Below are 18,464 nucleotides of genomic sequence, written 5' to 3'. Positions count from 1 at the left end.
GAGTATCAACGAAGAGCAAGTACGACAACTTCTATAATGTCTCATCAAGACATTATGAAGATTGCCAAATGGCAAGCAACTCGTGGGATGAGATTGCTGAAAATACTACCAAGAACCACCGAGACAAGTACAGTATGGGTGTGTTCGGAATCGAATGGCCACACGAAGCGGTGACCCAGTCAGCTAAAAACTGCCAGCTTTTTATCACTTTATGTCGTATTTTTGGTCGGTGCACTTCATCATTTATTGTGTACATATGTTTGCTGTGAGTCTGTGACTTATTTACGTGTCACACTTCAACTATATGAAGAATAAAGCACAGGTTTGGTGTCAAAAGAGTTGTTTTGATGTTTAATTTTCAACAACAGACAGTTCACATACGATACATAATCACTGATTGAGAGTACATCGGTGATTTTATTAAATCTGCTATGGCTTCCCACTGGCTGGTTGTAGGACACAGCAAACAAATCAGGCTGGAGGACTTTGCAGACCTTGGACAAAACGCTGGACGCAGTGCTCGACGCCAGTTTGAAGCTAGCCACTACAGCTAACTGGTTTCCACCCGAGGCTAGAACTTTCTATGCGGCATCAAAAGTTGGACAGACCGCCTCGAAACCGTCTTCTGAGTCGCCTGCGCCTCAACATTTGTATGATCAACATTAATTCAATGTTGATTAGCTGAGGATCCACATTCAAGCGTTCCATCTTGCATTGTTTATTTTTTCTCCGTTAAACTAGAAAAGAGGAAGTCAACAAGCATGCCCCAACCATCAAATGTCAAATGACGCCATAGTTGCTGCGCCGTCACCACAACGCGGGAGCATAACTCATAATTACAGCTATTAAGTGCATGGCCGCATATATCGGTATCGGTTTGATATCGGTATTGGATTTTGGAGTTGGGCAATATCGGTTAAAAAGTCATTATCGGACAACCCTACTAATTCCACGATTTGTGTGTTTCTCTTTTTATAGTTGTTTTTTTGTTTTATTTTTTTGATCTAACATTGAAATTATTTCCAACTAACACTTTTTCATCTATGGCTCTCTCCGTGCTGCTTCAGGACACGATTAATCAACACTAGATTCCACCGAAATATGATGCATCGATTAATCAACTCATCGATTACTTTCCAAAACCTGCTAGTTCTTTGTTGTATTTCTACTCAGTTTCACTGAGAACACATCACATAACCGATGGGAGAGGGATAAGCAAAAGCTGTGCACTGACAATCCATTTAGGACAATTTGCAATTACAGGGGACTCTCGTATAACCTTTGTCCCTCACCAGTGAAGAGGCGCCTGTCTGCATGTATTAGAGCGCCGGCCTCTGTCCAAATTGAGTGTGTGAGGCCAAGCATGAAGAGACGTATTCATTCCTGGGCCAATGAGGATAGGCCCTCGGGGTCAGCACACTCTAATTCACGATCAATAATCCATTATGACCCAACTTTGGTGTGCACAGACACACATTTGCTAAGTGCTGACATGACAGTCTTGTTTGTTGGCATGTTTAACATAGTTGTTCTGCGTCGACGTTTCAGAGTAAGTGGGAAAATGAGGATCTCGGAGGTTTAAGTAGCTCCGAGACACGTGCTCGCGAAGACAATGGCGCCTGTTTCTGAAATGGGCCGGACATGTGACAGGGCCAGACACACGGCGACTTTTTGTTTCTGAGAAAGAACGGATACTCCGCAAACCGTTCACCATCCAGGCGGTAAAAAAGTAAAACCTGCCATTGTGTCGGCCGCACCAAAACTGTCACATCGCCTCACGTCTGGGCCCCCGCCGGCCGGGTCGGGGGGGTTGAGAGGGTCATTGTTCGAGCCGGAGAGGCCTTGGCCTGCGTGTCAACGCCAAGAACAACAGACGACTCTGGCTAGCCTTGGTCGCTACTTGAGCGCGACGAAGGTGATGTTTTATCCAACTTGGAAGGGGGGGTGAAGCTTGTCCGTCCACTTTCAGAGTCACTTCTATCCCTGAACGGAGCTCGTATCGGGGGCTCGTCCGGGACATGGCAGGTGTTCGCTATAGGCAGACGCCGTCAGATTAGCGTACGGGTAATGTGGCACGCTGTCCTCTGAGAGGGGGGTAGGGAGGATGTGCACGGAAAACTGGAGGGTGGCAATTAGGGGGTTAAGGTACAATGGGGATGAAGTCAACAGATGGGAATAAACAGGCCATCGGTGTGGGGGGCTTCACCACCGCAGCTTTAAGAGCCTTTGTCGAAGCAACCTACAAAGAGGAAAACTCCTCGATATGACTTAAATGTCGCCGCACCTCGCCAGACCTCATTCCACTCAACGTCAAAGGATTAACTGTGTTGTTCAACGGGAAGTGGGCGGATTTAAAGCACAAAAAAAAAAAGACTTATGGTTTTCTAAATACTCCTTTTTGTCAAAGTGAGTGTTTCAGTGTCATGATAGTCAGAGATGAAAGCCATGGTTAGCCGAAGCCTGTATTGATAGCCTTTTTAACTTTAGGTATGTTTGACGAGACAAGAGTGCAGATGTGCAACTTTAGCTCGCTGGTCATTTGCCACATTTTTGTCATTTTGGCTTTTAGGTTGTTGTTGTTTCAGTATTTATGCGCTGTATTTCCTGCTTTTTTTAATCTAGCATTTTCCCTTTCAATATTTTAGCATTTTTAAACTTGTTTGAATTTTTAAAACAATTTTTTAAAGCATTCTTCATTAGTATTTTTGTTTTTTTTCTGTATTTCATTAGATTTTTTTAATACATTTTTTGTCTAATACACTATAATGACGTCAACTACAATTTTTTTTATATATCTGTCTTTTTTGTAGTTTTTTTTTTTTCAGGTTTTTGTGTTTTTAAATCTTGTTTTTTTTTTATCCAATATTTTAAAATGTTAATTATAATTTTGTTTTAATATAGTTAAGTATTTAAGTATTATAGTTAAGTCCCAGAGAATTCTGGTACTCCTTATAGTCCCAAGCAATGGCCGATTTGGCCTCTCATCCGAAAAAACCCAGAGGTGGCCCAAATGACCCAAATGGTTTTGAATTAGCAAGTTGTTGTCCGACAGACAAAAGCCGTTCATATTGAAATGCAACCACTAGACATACATTGTGTTGGTATGCGGCTAAAATGGAGGGGAAGACACAACAGTAGTACTATTCATGTGATAGTTTGTGTCAGTTCAAGTCAAGCTACATTTATGGAGTTTTGCACATTTTTTTAATGTGTGTTGTTGTTACGGGTCCCAAAAATGGTACCACACAACAAGTACAATAGTCTGTAGAACAGACAAAAGTGAATTGATTTCCGTTATATTGAATATGAAGAACAACCTGGACCTTTTACTCAAAGGTTTTCACACGTTTGACCACAATTTATGCTTCATGCCCTTGATCCAGTCATTCTAAACTATAGACACGATCCTGCTTTAATCTCAAATTGCAGTTCTAAAACGCTTTTTTGCAAAACAATCTACACATTTGGGACATTTTTTTCTGTTTTTATGTGTGGAGTATTGGAGAAGTGGGTTAAAAATTTGTAAAAAGCGTAAAACTCCATAAATAAATGTAAACAAATAAATGTAGCTTGACTTGAACTGACACAAACTATCACATGAATTGTGCAACTGCAGTGTGTTCCCTTCCTTTTGGGCCGCATTCTAACACAATATATGTGTAGTGGTTGCATTTGCATGTGAATGGTTGCTGTCTGTCGGGCAATGACTTGCTAATTCAAAACCACTTGGGTCATTTGGGCCACCTCTGGGTTTTTTAGGAGGCGAGACCAAATCGGCCATTGCTTGGGAATATTAGGAGTATTTGTCTTTGGGAAAGGCCGAATTGGCCTCTGCTGGGTTTTCTAGTGTTAAAAACTGCTTTTCTTGCTTACGTTTTTTCATTTTTGTGTTAATTTTTTGTGCCTGATACTATGATTTTCAACCCGGTATTTTTTATTTAGTGTAATTCTTTGTATTTTTTTAAAAAATTTTTTGTCTCTTTCTCTATTCTTATTTCTTACAACCACATATTTTTTGTTTTAGTATAATTGTTCAATAACTATAAATTGCAGTTGCTGGATACAGTTTTCCAAATATCACTAATCTAAATACGTTTTTTTACTGAACATTCTCTAGCATCTGCAATGCCAGAGTATGCATGATAATGTAAGCTTCTTTTTCCCCTCTCGCTCGTTTGTGTCCTTTTCACCTCTTGTGCTCGTCGTGCCTTTGGAGGTGCGTAAAGTAATGTTGCTTCGGGGGGGCTGCGCTCATATCTTTTAGAATCCCTCGCGCCCCTTTTCTCTCCCTTTTCTTTGGCAGATGAATAGGCATGTCCAGTCAGCTGTCCTCGCATTGATTCATCCTGACGTCCCACAACTAGCTCAGCACAAACTCCCTATGGTTAGGCCGCCGTACGCTCTCATGTGTGTGAGTGTGCTCTTGCATGAAAATAGCCACTGCCGGTGTGCGTGTTGCACCAAAAGTGTGGGTGTAATTTCCTGCCAAGGACTAGAAATAGCATCATCGCAGAGTTTGATTTTTGCAAAGGATCCCAAACGGGTCTTTTCAGAACACCTAGTTAGTTGTCTCCAGGTATAACAGGACAGATAGTTGAACAATAATATATCAAGCCCTTTGAAGATGAGGTCATTGAAATATTGTCAAAGAGCAGTAGCAGGAGGTTTGTGCCAAGCTACCGCTGACCGGACTGCTAGCACGTGACCGTCCTTATGCTTGTGTTCAGAGCCCCGCTCGCTAAGCCGCACCTCACATCTACTGTTTTCCCACCAATAATCCTGTCTGTTTTCATCAGGAGGCATCAAACAAATCTAATACACCGCATCGAGGCGTGTTTTGCTCACAAATGTTGGCTAAATAAAAAGCCATTTCTACCTTCATCTCTTAACAATCCATCAAATTTATTGTCAACAATAACAGAAAACATCTTTTAGCTGTGTGCTGTTACATCAATGGCTCCTGGTTGTGATTTCAAACTGACATAACATCTCGAATTCAAATCTATATCTAAATTATCTAGATCTATAACCACATATAAATGGAACTTTGTCTTTGTGTGTTCGTTCTCTATGGACTCCGAAACGGCTTGGAAGATTTTGACGAAACTTGACATAGTTGTTCTTACAGATGGCCCGATCGATCGGTCGGGTCCGATCACGTCATTTTCAAAGTATCGGAATCGGCAAAAAAATATCGGACATGCCTTTTTAATTTATTTATTTATTTTTTTTTTATTAAATCGTTTTCTAATTGTATTTAACGTTACAGACATAATACGTTACACTCATCCAGAGTCTTTAGTTTAGGCTTAAGGTAGTGTTATCAACTTTATCCCGTTAATGGCGGTAATTTTTTTTTTTTTTTAATTTATCACGTTAAAATATTTAACACAATTAACGCATGCGCTGCACGAACCACTCACGCATTGTCGCGTTCAATCTGTAATGGCGCCGTTTTACCTATATATAGAGCTAAAAGCCAGCGTAAAATGAGTAGAGTGAATTTTGGCAGCCTTTGGAGCCTTTTTTAATTGGCTAAAGCCTTACAATCCCTCTCCCTACAATTAGAAATATCGTGGGAAGCAATGTGGGGAAGAAAGGTAGTATTTGATCTTTTTCTAAACACCCTATGTTATTTCCCAACGCAGAGAAGCTATATCAATTGGTACCAGTACGCACAGTCATGGTTGCACTTCCCATCATGCATTTGGCCAGAAAAGTTAAATGGCTACAGTATCATTTACTGAAAGCTCAACAAATACACTAGATGGCAATATTTAGTCACAATATACAAAGTCACATTTATCCTTTAAGAATTACAAGTCTTTCTATCCATGGATCCCTTTCACAGAAAGAATGTTAATAATGTAAATGCCATCTTGAGGATTTATTGTCATAATAAACAAATACAGTACTTATGTACTGTATGTTGAATGTATATATTCGTCCGAGTTTTATTCATTTTTTTCTTAATGCATTGCCAAAATGTATATGATCGGGAAAAATTATTGGGAATGATTGGAATTGAATCGGGAGCAAAAAAAAAAGCAATCGGATCGGGAAATATCGGGATCGGTAGATACTCAAACTAAAACGATCGGGATCGGATCGGGAGCAAAAAACCATGATCGGAACAACCCTAGTTGTAGTTTATGTGTCTGGGCATGTTGTTAGATAGATTTGATCTCTGTAGGCCTCATTTTAGTGTGGAAAAATAATTCAAAACTCCGACTTGATTGTGGAGGTGACAGCAGCATCTTTTGGGCAAAAGACACATCTCTTGCGTTTGCATTGTTGCAGTTGGCTTTCAAACTTTACGGTTTCATGTACAAATTTAAATGTGCTGTTGTGGCTTTGAGTATTTCACAACAAGATGCTGGATTTGGAAAATATGTACATTTTAATAATATTCATACTGTAGCGACTTTTATATATTATGTGTTACGCTCGCAATGGTTCAATGGTTGTTGTGTGTGTTCAACCAGGACTAAGAGTAGTAGTTGCTGTTCTTATGTTATGGTGTTTTCTGTTCAATAAGGACGCTGTCTCTTGGGGTCGTGCAGTGTATGGGGCACAAGAGCAGCAAGTGTAAAACATAAAGACTGCCTCTCTCATTCTTCTCCATGTCAATTGCCACAATATTGTACACAGTGATGGAAAAGCAATTGCTGCATCTCTAAGGAAAGTATGTTTTATCTGCCATTTGGTTATATTGCATTCACTTTACACAAACCCGAGCAACGCTGGGCCATACTGCTAAATAAATCCATCCAGTATACATTAACAAAAAATCATGGGGAATCCCTGATTTCCAGGTTTCCTATGTGTCGATTTAACAAACATTGGCCCCAACAACCCAGCAACGTCGGGCCATACTGCTAGTTCGCTCTCAAAGTGCATAAATGTAAAGCTGACAAAGTCATACTGGTGATTAGAGCTGGGAATCTAACAATTCGATTACGATTACAATTCAGAGGCTCCGATTCGATTATAAAACGATTATTGATGCACCCCCCTCCTTTAAATTTTTTTTTTGTTTTTTTTTAATGTTTTGTACATTAGTTCCAAAATTGTTCAAAAATCCTCTCAGGCTAAACCAAACTACTATTTCAGTATCAAGTTAACATATAACAGTAAACAAATATAGAAAAATAACAGTAAATAAAAAATACTGCAGTCCCCATTCTGTATCAGCAGCTTTAAACTACATTCAGTTAATTTAATGTTGTGAATCAACTGTTACAGTTGTTAAAATTGCTCCCGTTATTCCATAATTTCCCTTCTGTCTACTTTTGTCAAAGTTTTAAAACTATTTCATCATTTAAAGACAGATTCAAGACAAGATTCTGTCGATTTAGGAGTATTTTAGATAAAAAGTTAATTAGGTTCGCTACAACAGAGCCTTCTCGAGAGGTCTACTGCTTTAAGATGGCGGCTGTTTACTTACGCCGGAAAGTCTGTCATTTCGCATCTCTGTTCAATAATTCATGTTCTAACACCGACGTCGTCTGTCATTTTGCATCTAGTTCTACATATATATGATAGCTACTGTAGCCGTATGTTTGTAGCAACTAGCAACTGGGCGTTGTTTGTAGCGGCTGTCAGCCGCAGTCAGGTATGATTGTTTTTTTATCTAGCGGCATGAGTTGAACATGATATTTACTCTCGGTCAGTTCCTCATTGCGTCCCAAAGACCGCACTGACTGTGTTTTACTTCCGCTTTACCTGGTATAATTCAATAATCGGAATTTGGATATTTGTGAATCGTTCTCGAATCTTCCACAGCCGAATCGCGAATAATCTAAGAATCGGAAATTTTGCACACCTCTACTGGTGATAGTCGACTAATCGGCTTTTTAAATAAATCAGTTTTTTACTGTTCCATTGACATTTGCACTGAAAAAAAAACTGTGCTAAGAAAAGTTTAACTAAGGGCCATATCATTTTCTAGACAAAATCAGATACAAAAATAATCAGTCTGCCTTCATTATGGACTACATTTTCTGTTAAGAGGTTCAAAGACAAGGATTTGGACAGTTTCCAAAAATGTCTGTGAACAATTAATCGACGATAGCATTATAGTTTGATCATAGATTAGTTTTTAATTAGTTGAATAACCTTTTTATGCATGCACATTTTTTACCTTTACAGGGAACTCGTTTAATTTATAAGCTGCCATTGACGGCGCTGGACATCCAATCCATGAATTGGACATCCAGCGCTGTCAATGGCACTGAAACATGAGCATTCATGGCTAGTCTTCCAAGTTTAAATAAATCGGACGCATATCACTGTCAATAAAATACAATGAGTTAAATACAATGACAAAAAAATAAAAATACTTTAACGTGCTGCTTGGTGGTGTTTTAATTTCGTTAATTACCTATTATTAGCATTGCATTAATTTATGAATTTATTTCTTTTATATAGATGTAAATACAATAATATAGTAATAATTAGTAATATTTTCATGCATGCACATTTTTTTAACCCTTACAGGTAACTCGTTTAACTCATAGGCTGCCATTGACAGCGCTGGACGTCCAATCCATTTTGAATGGGTTGGGCGAATGAACGTTCCATCCCATTCAAAATGACGTCCAGCGCCATTTATGGCACTGGAAGATGAGGAATCATGGCCAGTCCTCCCAGTTTGAATAAATTGGACACATATCGCTGTCAATGGCATGCAATTAGTTAAAAATATTATGGGGGAAAAAACTACTTTAGAGTGCTGCTTGGGGGTATTTTAATTTAGTTAATTTAGCTTTTATTAGCATTGCATGAATTGATTATTTCTTATTTTATATATTTGTAAAAACAATAATAATCAATATATTTTTTAATTAATTTTTTTTTTTTTTTTAATTGAAATTAAATGAGCTAAAATAGTCACTTGCTCTATAAAGGGTTAAAAATCTTTACTTTTGAAAAGATGTCAACTGTAGTTACCTGAAAGTGTTTAACTTAAATATCTTAAATAACGTAAATATCCAAGTGTTCATGTTTATGCGGAAATCTGACTAAGCAGTGTGGCTAAAAGTTTGTACAAGAAAATTCTGGGAAGGGGAAAAAAAAGACCCAGATTTACTTAAAAGCTAAAATGGGATAACTTATGAAACATGTTTTACAACATCTAGACACAAATTGCTCCTAATTTAATGTGATGCACCAGCATGTGTCAATATGCCAAAAAAATGCACGCATTGTTAAAGTCGTTAATGGTATGTCAATGGATATTCCAGTATTGTGCGGTACACAATTAGCCGGGCCCACAAATGAGTCTTCAGCTGGTTCCTCGAACGACTTAGCAACAATGAAGTTGGTGTGAGCAAACAGCTTCATCTACCTAAAAGATTAGACAGCCGCCGGCTTCACAGTCAAATAACTTGCGCACATTTTCCCCCGCCCCCTTACCCGCCGCCTTGTCCAACCCAGTGTGCAGTTACACAACATACACAGGGATTATTACTCTTCACGGCACCAGGCGAGCTGCGCCTTTTATCATCAAATCAAAGGTGTGGGACTAAAAGTGAATCCTGTCAAACATCATACACAAAATCTTAATGATCAAACCTGAAATTTCACATACGAACATCGTTGCCGTTTTAAGATAACTTTTGCCATTATGGACCCCCTGCTCTTATTCAGAGTGGATTGGCTGTTGTGGGAGACACTGGCGTATAATCTGCGGGCATTAGCTTGCTCTCTAAAAAAAGCACTCTCAACAGGGATTAGATTATCGCAGCAAGGTCAGCGTCGACTCGCCACAACCGTTTCTCTCAACGTGGTTCGGTATTTTTCGTGGTGTCTCAACGCGGGCACGTCGGCAAAGTAACTCAACATATTTTTTTTTAAGATTTAGTGTTAACTTTTCATCATTAAAAAAAAAAATGCTTTAAACTCATTGACTGCCATTGACAGCAATAAATGTATCATTACAATTGGGAGGGCTGGCTGCTAGCCTCTCCAAATTGAAATGGATTGGACGTCTATCACCGTCAATGGCAGTGAAGGACTTAATCCCAACAGCTGTTTTGTGATCAACTCAACACACTGGACTATAAACTATATTCTTTCATGAAGTGACAATGCCGACATATGTACGCGGGATCAAGGTTATGATTGCGGCGATGTAAGGCGATACGCGCGCAGCCATTTTGCCCTGCGGCAAAGCAGAAGAATGACAGCTGGCAGCAGGGTTTGGATTAGGTTTCCCCGTCGGGGCTACTGCATCTTTTACACCGCCCGCTGCCGGGGAGTAGAATGGCGCTATGGTAACCCGACTCCCTCGCGTACCCATCCAATCTCGTCTCGGCCCTCGACGGGGTTAAACAGAAGAAGAGATCGGCGAACAACTTGAGTCATCGCCGCCACCTTGCATCCGGATGTCTTGCAGGTTTCATGAATAAACGTCAACACTCAATCAGATATGACAAATTGAGACATAAACATGTTTTTGTATTTATGTTCAGATTTGGTGCTAGATTGGTGCCAGATAAATTTGGTAATTACAATTTTACTTCAATAATTGGTATGTTACTGTGCTAGGATACTGACCTTTGAACTGCACTTTTTTTGTGATTCATTTACATAATACGGTGCTGGCCAAAAGTATTGGCACCTCTGCAATTCTGTCAAAATAATTGCAATTACAAATGATTTGGTAGTAATATCTTCATTTATTTTGCTAGGAATAAAAAACAAAAGGGAATGGAGAAAAAAAATCATTATCATTTTACACAAAACTCAAAAAATGGGCCAGACAAAAGTATTGGCACCATTTTAAAAAATCATGTGATGCTTCTCTAATTTGTGTAATTAACAACACCTGTTACTTACCTGTGGCACATAACAGGTGGTGGCAATAACTAAATCACACTTGCAGCCAGTTAAAATGGATTTAAGTTTACTCAACCTCTGTCCTGTGTCCTTGTGTGTACCACATTGAGCATGGAGAATAGAAAGAAGACCAAAGAACTGTCTAAAGACTTGAGAAGCATAATTGTGAGGAAGCATGGGCAATCTCAAGGCTACGAGTCCATCTCCAAAGATCTGAACGTTCCTGTAGCTACCCTAGCGCAGTGTCATCAATAAGTGTAAAGCCCATGGCACTATGGCTAACCTCCCTAGATGTGGACGGAAAAGAAAAATTGACATGAGAGTTCAACGATGGTGGATAAAGAACTTCGACTAACATCTAAACAAGTTCAAGCTCTCCTGCAATCCGAGGATACAACAGTGTCAACCCGTACTATCCGTTGGTGTCTGAATGAAATGGGACTCGATGGTAGGATACCCAGGAAACCCCACTTCTGACCCAGAGACATTAAAAAGCCAGGCTAGAGTTTCCCAAAACTTACCTTAGAAAGCCAAAAACATTTTGGAAGAATCTTCTCCGGTCAGGTGAGACAAAAGTAGAGCTTCTTGGGAAAAGGCATCAGCATAGGGTTCACAGGAAAAAAACGAGGCCTTCAAAAAAAGAACTCGGTCCCCACCATCAAACATGGCGGAGGTTCCCTGATGTTTTGGGGCTGCTTTGCTGCCTTTGGCACTGGACTGCTTGACTGTGTGCATGGCATTATGAAGTCTGAAGGCTACCAACAAATTTTGCAGCATAATGTAGGGCCCAATTTAAGAAAGCTGGGTCTTCCAGCAGGACAATGACCCAAAACACACTTCAAAAAGCACTATAAAATCATTTGAGAGAAAGCACTGGAGACTTCTAAAGCGGCCATCAATGAGTCCAGACCTGAATCCCATAGAACACCTGTGGAGAGAGCTGAAAATGGCAGTTCGGAGAAGGCACCCGTCAAATCTCAGAGACCTGGAGCAATTGGCCAAAGAAGAATGGTCTAAAATTCCAGCAGAGCATTGTAAGAATCTCATTGATGAATGCCGGAAGCGGTTGTTCGCAGTTATTTTGTCAAAAGGTTGTGCTACCAAGTATTTAGCTGAGGGTGCCAATACTTTTGTCCTGCCCATTTTTTGAGTTTTGTGTAAAATGATAATGATATCATTTTTTTCCCCCCTTTCTCTTTTGTGTTTTTTATTGCAAGCAAAATAAATGAAGATATTACTACCAAAGCATTTGTAACTGCAATCATTTTCTGGGAGAAATTGAGCATTATCTGCCAGAATTGCATGAGTGCCAATGTCAGTGCCAGCACTTATAAAACCAAAAAGAAATCACAAATGCCATTTTGGGAATTAATAAATATACTTTTTCATACTACTTCAGTGACTTCAGTGCTATTGACGTTCAATCCATTTTGACAGGCATTTTGACAACCAGTTAAAATGGATTGGACGTCTAACAACGTCAAAAGCAGCCACGGAGTTTAATGATGCTCACTGATTTATAATATATAAAAATTCAAAATCATCATTAGAAGCTTTCTATTTATTTTATTTATTTATTTAATGAAATGCCTGACAGGTTATATTTTTGTAAAATCTGATCTAAAACAGTTTTTGTGACTCTACAATTACTATACTAATAATAATTGCTCATTCTTAGTTCCGAAAAGGTCTTCTGACATTTTTATCCATACAAACATTAATTGTAGTTTTAAACTACTATACTTTCCGTCACCTCCATAGAGGACACCTGACTTTTCATGCTGTCCTTTAAGGCAAGAAGAACCCATACATACCAACCCATATTGTACAACTGTGTTTTCAGGCTGCCCTTGAAGGCATCGTGATTTAATCACATTCAGCCTTATGATGAAAATAAAGTGAAGCAATGCTTCAAAGCAGTTGCCAAATGTGTCAGGCACTCTGGACACATTAAGGGGGTAAGGCTGCTCAGTCTGTACCCATCCCCCTCAACCCCATCCCCTGACCAGACCCCAGCCCCCCTGACCCAATCTCCATGATTAAATCATTTTTCTTTAGCCCAAATTTGGTCCCTACCCACCCTTCTCCCACCAACCTCCCCTCTCTCTCTTGCTCGCTCTCTCTCGTCTGGTAGATGGCGCGCACCCTCCTCTATTGATCGTCATGCTGAGGAGATTACCCTAATAGCTGGGATTACCTCCCCACATGTTGGGTTGGCCACATACGGAGGGTGTGGTGGGGAGGGGGATAGCAGAGATGAGTATGGAAGAATGAAGAAGCAAGTGGAATTTTGTTTAAGATAATTACGATAAGAAAAATGAAGAGCACATCTGCCGTGCAGTACCAAATTACAAGGCTGAAGGTTCAAATCCGATTTTTGGCATTATGTGTGGGTTTTCTGAGTACTCCGGTCTCCTACTGTAAAAATATGCACGATAGCGGTTAATTGAAATCTATGAATTAAGTGTGAATGGCTGTTTGTCTATTTGTGCACTGTGATTGGCTAGCGACCAGTAGGGTGTGCAACCAGTAACATAAATTAGGGCAAATAAACAGTAAGTATCAGAAATTAGTGCAAATTTGTGAAAGTTAACTTTTAATTAACCGTATTGTTAAACAAAACAGCAGCACCTTTAGATTTAACATGTTTTGAAAATGTGTCAATTAGAATGGATTGGACGTCAATGGCAGCCAAAGAGTTAAACCTCAGAGGCAAATTGTAGTCCTTTGCACTTTGTTCAGAAACTATACTTTCAGTTGGCATTGATGGAAATATTTTAACATTGGAGATTGTTTCCAACATTTCTTCAAAACATTATTAACTCAGTCACTGCCATTGTTGGCCATAGACGGCCAATTAATGGGAGTTTGTGAATTAACCATCCTGGTATGATCATCGTGTCGTGTAAATTATATGCCTACCAGTGTTGTTTCGTCAACGAAGACGATAACAAAAATATTTTGTCGACTTGTCTTGGGAGACTAAAACAACTTAAACATAATGAAGCGAATGCTAGTTTTCATCTGATGAACGAGACAAAAATCCACAAACTTTTTTTGGGGGTGGGGACCGTGTAAGTTGTCCCGGGCCTCAGGACCATAGGGGCCCCTGAATGACTCTTAATTTATTTTACTTTATATTCACATATTTCTTATTTATTTAAATCATTGTCTGATTAAATATTACCGTATTGGCCCGTATATAAGACAGTGTTTTTTGCATTGAAATAAGACTGATAAAGTGGGGGTCGTCTTATATTCACGGTCTAGACATTATACACATTCACGACGCTAGATGGCGTCAGATATCATTGAAGCGATGTTCTGTCATAACCGATCTCAGCTACAGTCAAATTTAACCAGTTTAACCAGTTTAACCAGCATTATTTTATTGCAATGTTTTTCCTTATTCAGATTTGTTTCAAGACTACAGTTACAGTTAGACTTCACTTTGATGGTTAATGCAGTTATTGCAATTTTGTTATTTTATCACAATAGATTGGTGTATTTACATTTCAAAAACCAGAAGCTATTCATTTACAAATGTGATTGCTCTTTAGTTTACATATTTAAATGTTTCGATATTAAGATTTGAATGAGGCAAAATAACATGCTTTTTCTCTCAAATATATTGTTATAATCATGTTTCAGATGTACTGTCATTATTTTGTGTAGAAAAATTAATTTGGTGTTCAAAAAGTCTTTTTTCAAACTTGAGTCTTGAAAAAGAGGGGGTCATCTTATAATCGGGGCCGTCTTATATTCGGGCCAATACGGTACTTTCTACTCGATATATACTTGAAAACCATATTAAATATTGCAAATATATATTTTTTCCTTTTTTTTTTACACAATGCCCCCCCCCTTTTTTTTTGCTGGAACTTTTATTAATAATGGGGGACTCACAGCTACTCAACTCAGCGCTACCATGCGCTACCTATCTCACCCCCTTACGCTCACCCACCTCTTCGTCTGCGCCAAATTGGTAAAGCCGGTCATATTGTAGGGGACAGGGGCCCCTTGGGGATGCCGGTAACACCATGCTCTCCATTGAGCGTGTGCTTGCTCAATAACTGGATTTCACTGATGTTATAAATGACTTTGCTGTCAAAAAATCTAGGCGCATCACTGTTTGAGGGCTCGATAACCCAAGGGGTGTGGAGGGGGCAGGACAGGATGTTTATTTATACTGGTTTGTTGTTCAGCAGGCAGGCATAGCACTCTCAGTTGTTTTGTATTGTAGCCTACGTGGGACAATAGATGGAAATTGTTTGTTTATAGTGTGTCACATCACATTATGGTCTGTTAAATTTAACTGTCCATCTCAAATTAAATAATTTGAAAATTTACAACGTCATTGCTTGCAAAGCGTTAAAGTACAGCGTATGTTGTCGTCGTGACACGCCGGTGGCAGGGGTGTGGTTGGGGGGCCCTATAACGGTCTCTCTGTCCCCGGGCCCCTGCAAGTCTGTTGACAGCCCTGATTATCACCAAGTTGGTGATAGATTTGTAGATGCTCGTAGATGGTATGATATGTGCTTGTCTATCAATTGATCATCTCGAAATTGTTGGAAACCTTTATTTATTTATTTTCGAAGTAAAACTTTTGAATTTTACAGACCAAAACATTGAGTAAACATCGACTAAAACTAGAATTAAAAATGTCCCAATCGTCCGATCACGTCATTTTCAAAGTATCGGAATCGGCAAAAAAATATCGGACATGCCTTTTTTTTAATATATATACAGTGGAGAGAACAAGTAGTTGATACACTGCCAATGGATTTTCCCATTGGCAGTGTATCAAATACTTATTCTCTCCACTGTATATTTCTTAATTAAATCGTTTTCTAATTGTATTTAACATTACAGACAAAATGTCTTACTCTCATCCAGAGTCTTTAGTCTTGGCTTTAAGTAGGGCTATCAAATTTATCGCGTTAACAACGGTAATTTTTTTTTTTTTTTAATTAATCACGTTACCCACTCACGCATTGTCGCGTTCAATCTATAATGGCGCCGTTTCACCTATATATAGAGCTAAAAGCCAGCATAAAATGAGCAGAGTGGATTTTAGCAATCTTTGGAGCCTTTTTGTAATTGGCTAAAGCCTTAAAATCCCTCTCTCAACAATTAGAAATATCGTGGGAAGGAATGTGGGGAAGAAAGGTAGTAGATGATCTTTTTCTTACCACCCTATGTTATTTCCCAACGCAGAGAAGATATATCAATTGGTGCCACTACGCACTGTCATGGTTGCACATCCCATCATGCATTTGGGCAGAACAGTTAAATGGCTACAGTATCATTTACTGAAAGCTCAACAAATACAATAGATGGCAATATTTAGTCACAATATACAAAGTCACATTTATCCTTTAAGAATTACAAGTCTTTCTATCCGTGGATCCCTCTCACAGAAAGAATGTTAATAATGTAAATGCCATCTTGAGGATTTATTGTCATGATATACAAATACAGTACTTATATACTGTATGTTGAATGTATATATTCGTTCGAGTTTTATTCATTTTTTTCTTAATGCATTGCCAAAATGTATATGATCGGGAAAAATTATCGGGAATGATTGGAATTGAATCGGGAGGAAAAAAAAGCAATTGGATCGGGAAATATCGGGATCGGCAGATACTCAAACTAAAACGATCGGATCGGGAGCAAAAAAACATGATCGGAACAACCCTAACTAGAATCAAGACAAACACATTTTGAAAAGACTAAAATATGACTAATATTAATAAGTATTATTGTCCAAAAGACAAAGACAAAAATTAAAAGGGCTGTCAAAAACAAAACTGATGCCTACAGACGTTTAACGCACCAGGTCTATTGCTTCAAGACACGATTAATCACTGATCAAAAGATTACCACCGTATGTCTATTCCTAGAGTAAAAACGCAAAACATCTGTACAGTATTGACGAATTGATGACTTTATGTTCTTTTCAAAATATACTTTTAAATGGGAACTAAATGCCTAATAATGAGACATTTTGATGCTCTCCTGTTTTTCCTCGTTAATCCCTATTTAAAAGCCCCCCACGCAATCCTTTGGAAACAACAAGCAAGATACATACGTCGCTGCTTCGCCCCAAAAAGTGTTTTCCCCCAACACATTTGACTCTAATAGCTTTCATAATGTTTAAAAGAGATGCAACAGCGATAAGAAGGGGGAAGGGGGTATTGAGACAAGGAATTCCCGTTCTGCCACCGCTGATCCGCCACAATGGCAGCCTTGTTTGCGCCAACTTTGTTGACAAGATGAAGATGGAAGAGGGGAAAGCGAGAAACTGTGCAAGTGAGGAAGAGGAGGAGAGCGACGACGAACGGGGAAGCTTGTTGTCCCGGGGCAATGGAAAGAAAAAGTGACAAGTAGCTAACTCCTAATTAAAGTGTTCTTACCTCGCTCAGAGGGCCGAACGCGGAGGAATCCCATCATTACTCGTTAACAATGGCGACATACTTGGTGGCTTCAACTTTGTCGCTACCGTCGTCGTCGTCGTCGTCCCAATCACGGTCGGTGCACCTGAGCCGGCCGGTCGCGGTCCCTCGAGGTCACTGCTGGTGCCGCTGGTGCCGGTGCGGGCAGCGGGTGCCGTCTCGTTCCTGGAGGCGAGTGACGCGGGAGATAACGTTATTAACGTTAATAACAGAAGAGCATCTCCGCCTGGTGGCCGCGTGCGTGCGTGGCGTGGCGTGGCGTGCGTGCGTGAGCGCCACCCCCCAACAAGTAGACGGCGACGGTGATGCTGCTACTGCTGGCTATCTCAAGTGGCCGCTCACTTTTAGTTAGTTTTAGACGGAGCCCGGTCATCAAAGGCACACGGTACAAACTCATTGCGGACTCTTTTTTTAAAGAGACAGATCACCTTTACTTTAAAAATATGTGACGTCCCTAAAGATTGGCATGGATTTAACACGACAGTTTAAAATCCTGCAGATGGCGTTGTTATTTCAAAACAAACAACAACAAAAAACAGTTGTCAAAATAACATTGGTAATACATAAGAAACCAATATAATGATAAAATTAGCAGATACACTCATTGCTGAGCCTTTTAAAGAGACAGAACACATTTAATTTGAAATATGTGACGTCACTAAAGATTGACCACCATAAAAATCCATTAGATAGGTCATGAAAAATGATAACTTGAGTATGTGAATAGGAAAACCATGACATTAACTCATTTGCTCCCAAAAACGTATAAGGCGGAAACAGGGCCGGCCCAGCCTATACGCAGACTATGCAGCTGCTTAGGGCCCCTGACCACTAGGGGGCCCCCAATCTGACAATTGTTTAATTTGTGTTCTATTTTGTATACTACAGTTTGCTTTATTTGACTTTTGTGAGTTTTGAGACTTGATTACAAGCTTAAAAAAAAATAAAAGTTCTTCCTTAACTTCTTTCTTTCCTCTTTTAGAAAAAGGTTTGGCGCTATCTACTGTAAGTACTGACAATCATTTGGGGTGAGAAGTTTGAAGTATGCAGTGCAACAAAATCTAATTAATATAGAAAATATGGACGTATGGGTTGGATTGCATGTATGGGTTTCACAGTACACTGTGACGAAATGGTGGGCCAAAAATATGGGCCCTTTTGCAT

General features: G+C 39.4%; 1 protein-coding gene across 1 annotated transcript in view; it reads right to left on the bottom strand.

The window, feature by feature from the left end:
• LOC130910788 (zinc finger protein 516-like) overlaps nucleotides 1-17,627 on the bottom strand; it is a 32,371-nt gene extending 14,744 nt beyond the window's left edge. The window contains exon 1 of the mRNA XM_057828346.1: nucleotides 17,262-17,627. The gene's annotated coding sequence lies outside the window, so the exon portion shown is untranslated. The remainder of the gene's footprint in view (nucleotides 1-17,261) is intronic.
• Between the last annotated feature and the right edge of the window lie 837 nt (nucleotides 17,628-18,464).

This window comes from Corythoichthys intestinalis, chromosome 22, assembly GCF_030265065.1.
Source record: "Corythoichthys intestinalis isolate RoL2023-P3 chromosome 22, ASM3026506v1, whole genome shotgun sequence".
Taxonomy (NCBI): domain Eukaryota; kingdom Metazoa; phylum Chordata; class Actinopteri; order Syngnathiformes; family Syngnathidae; genus Corythoichthys; species Corythoichthys intestinalis.
Note: the sequence above shows the minus strand (reverse complement) of the source record. Positions and strands in the feature narration are given on the sequence as shown.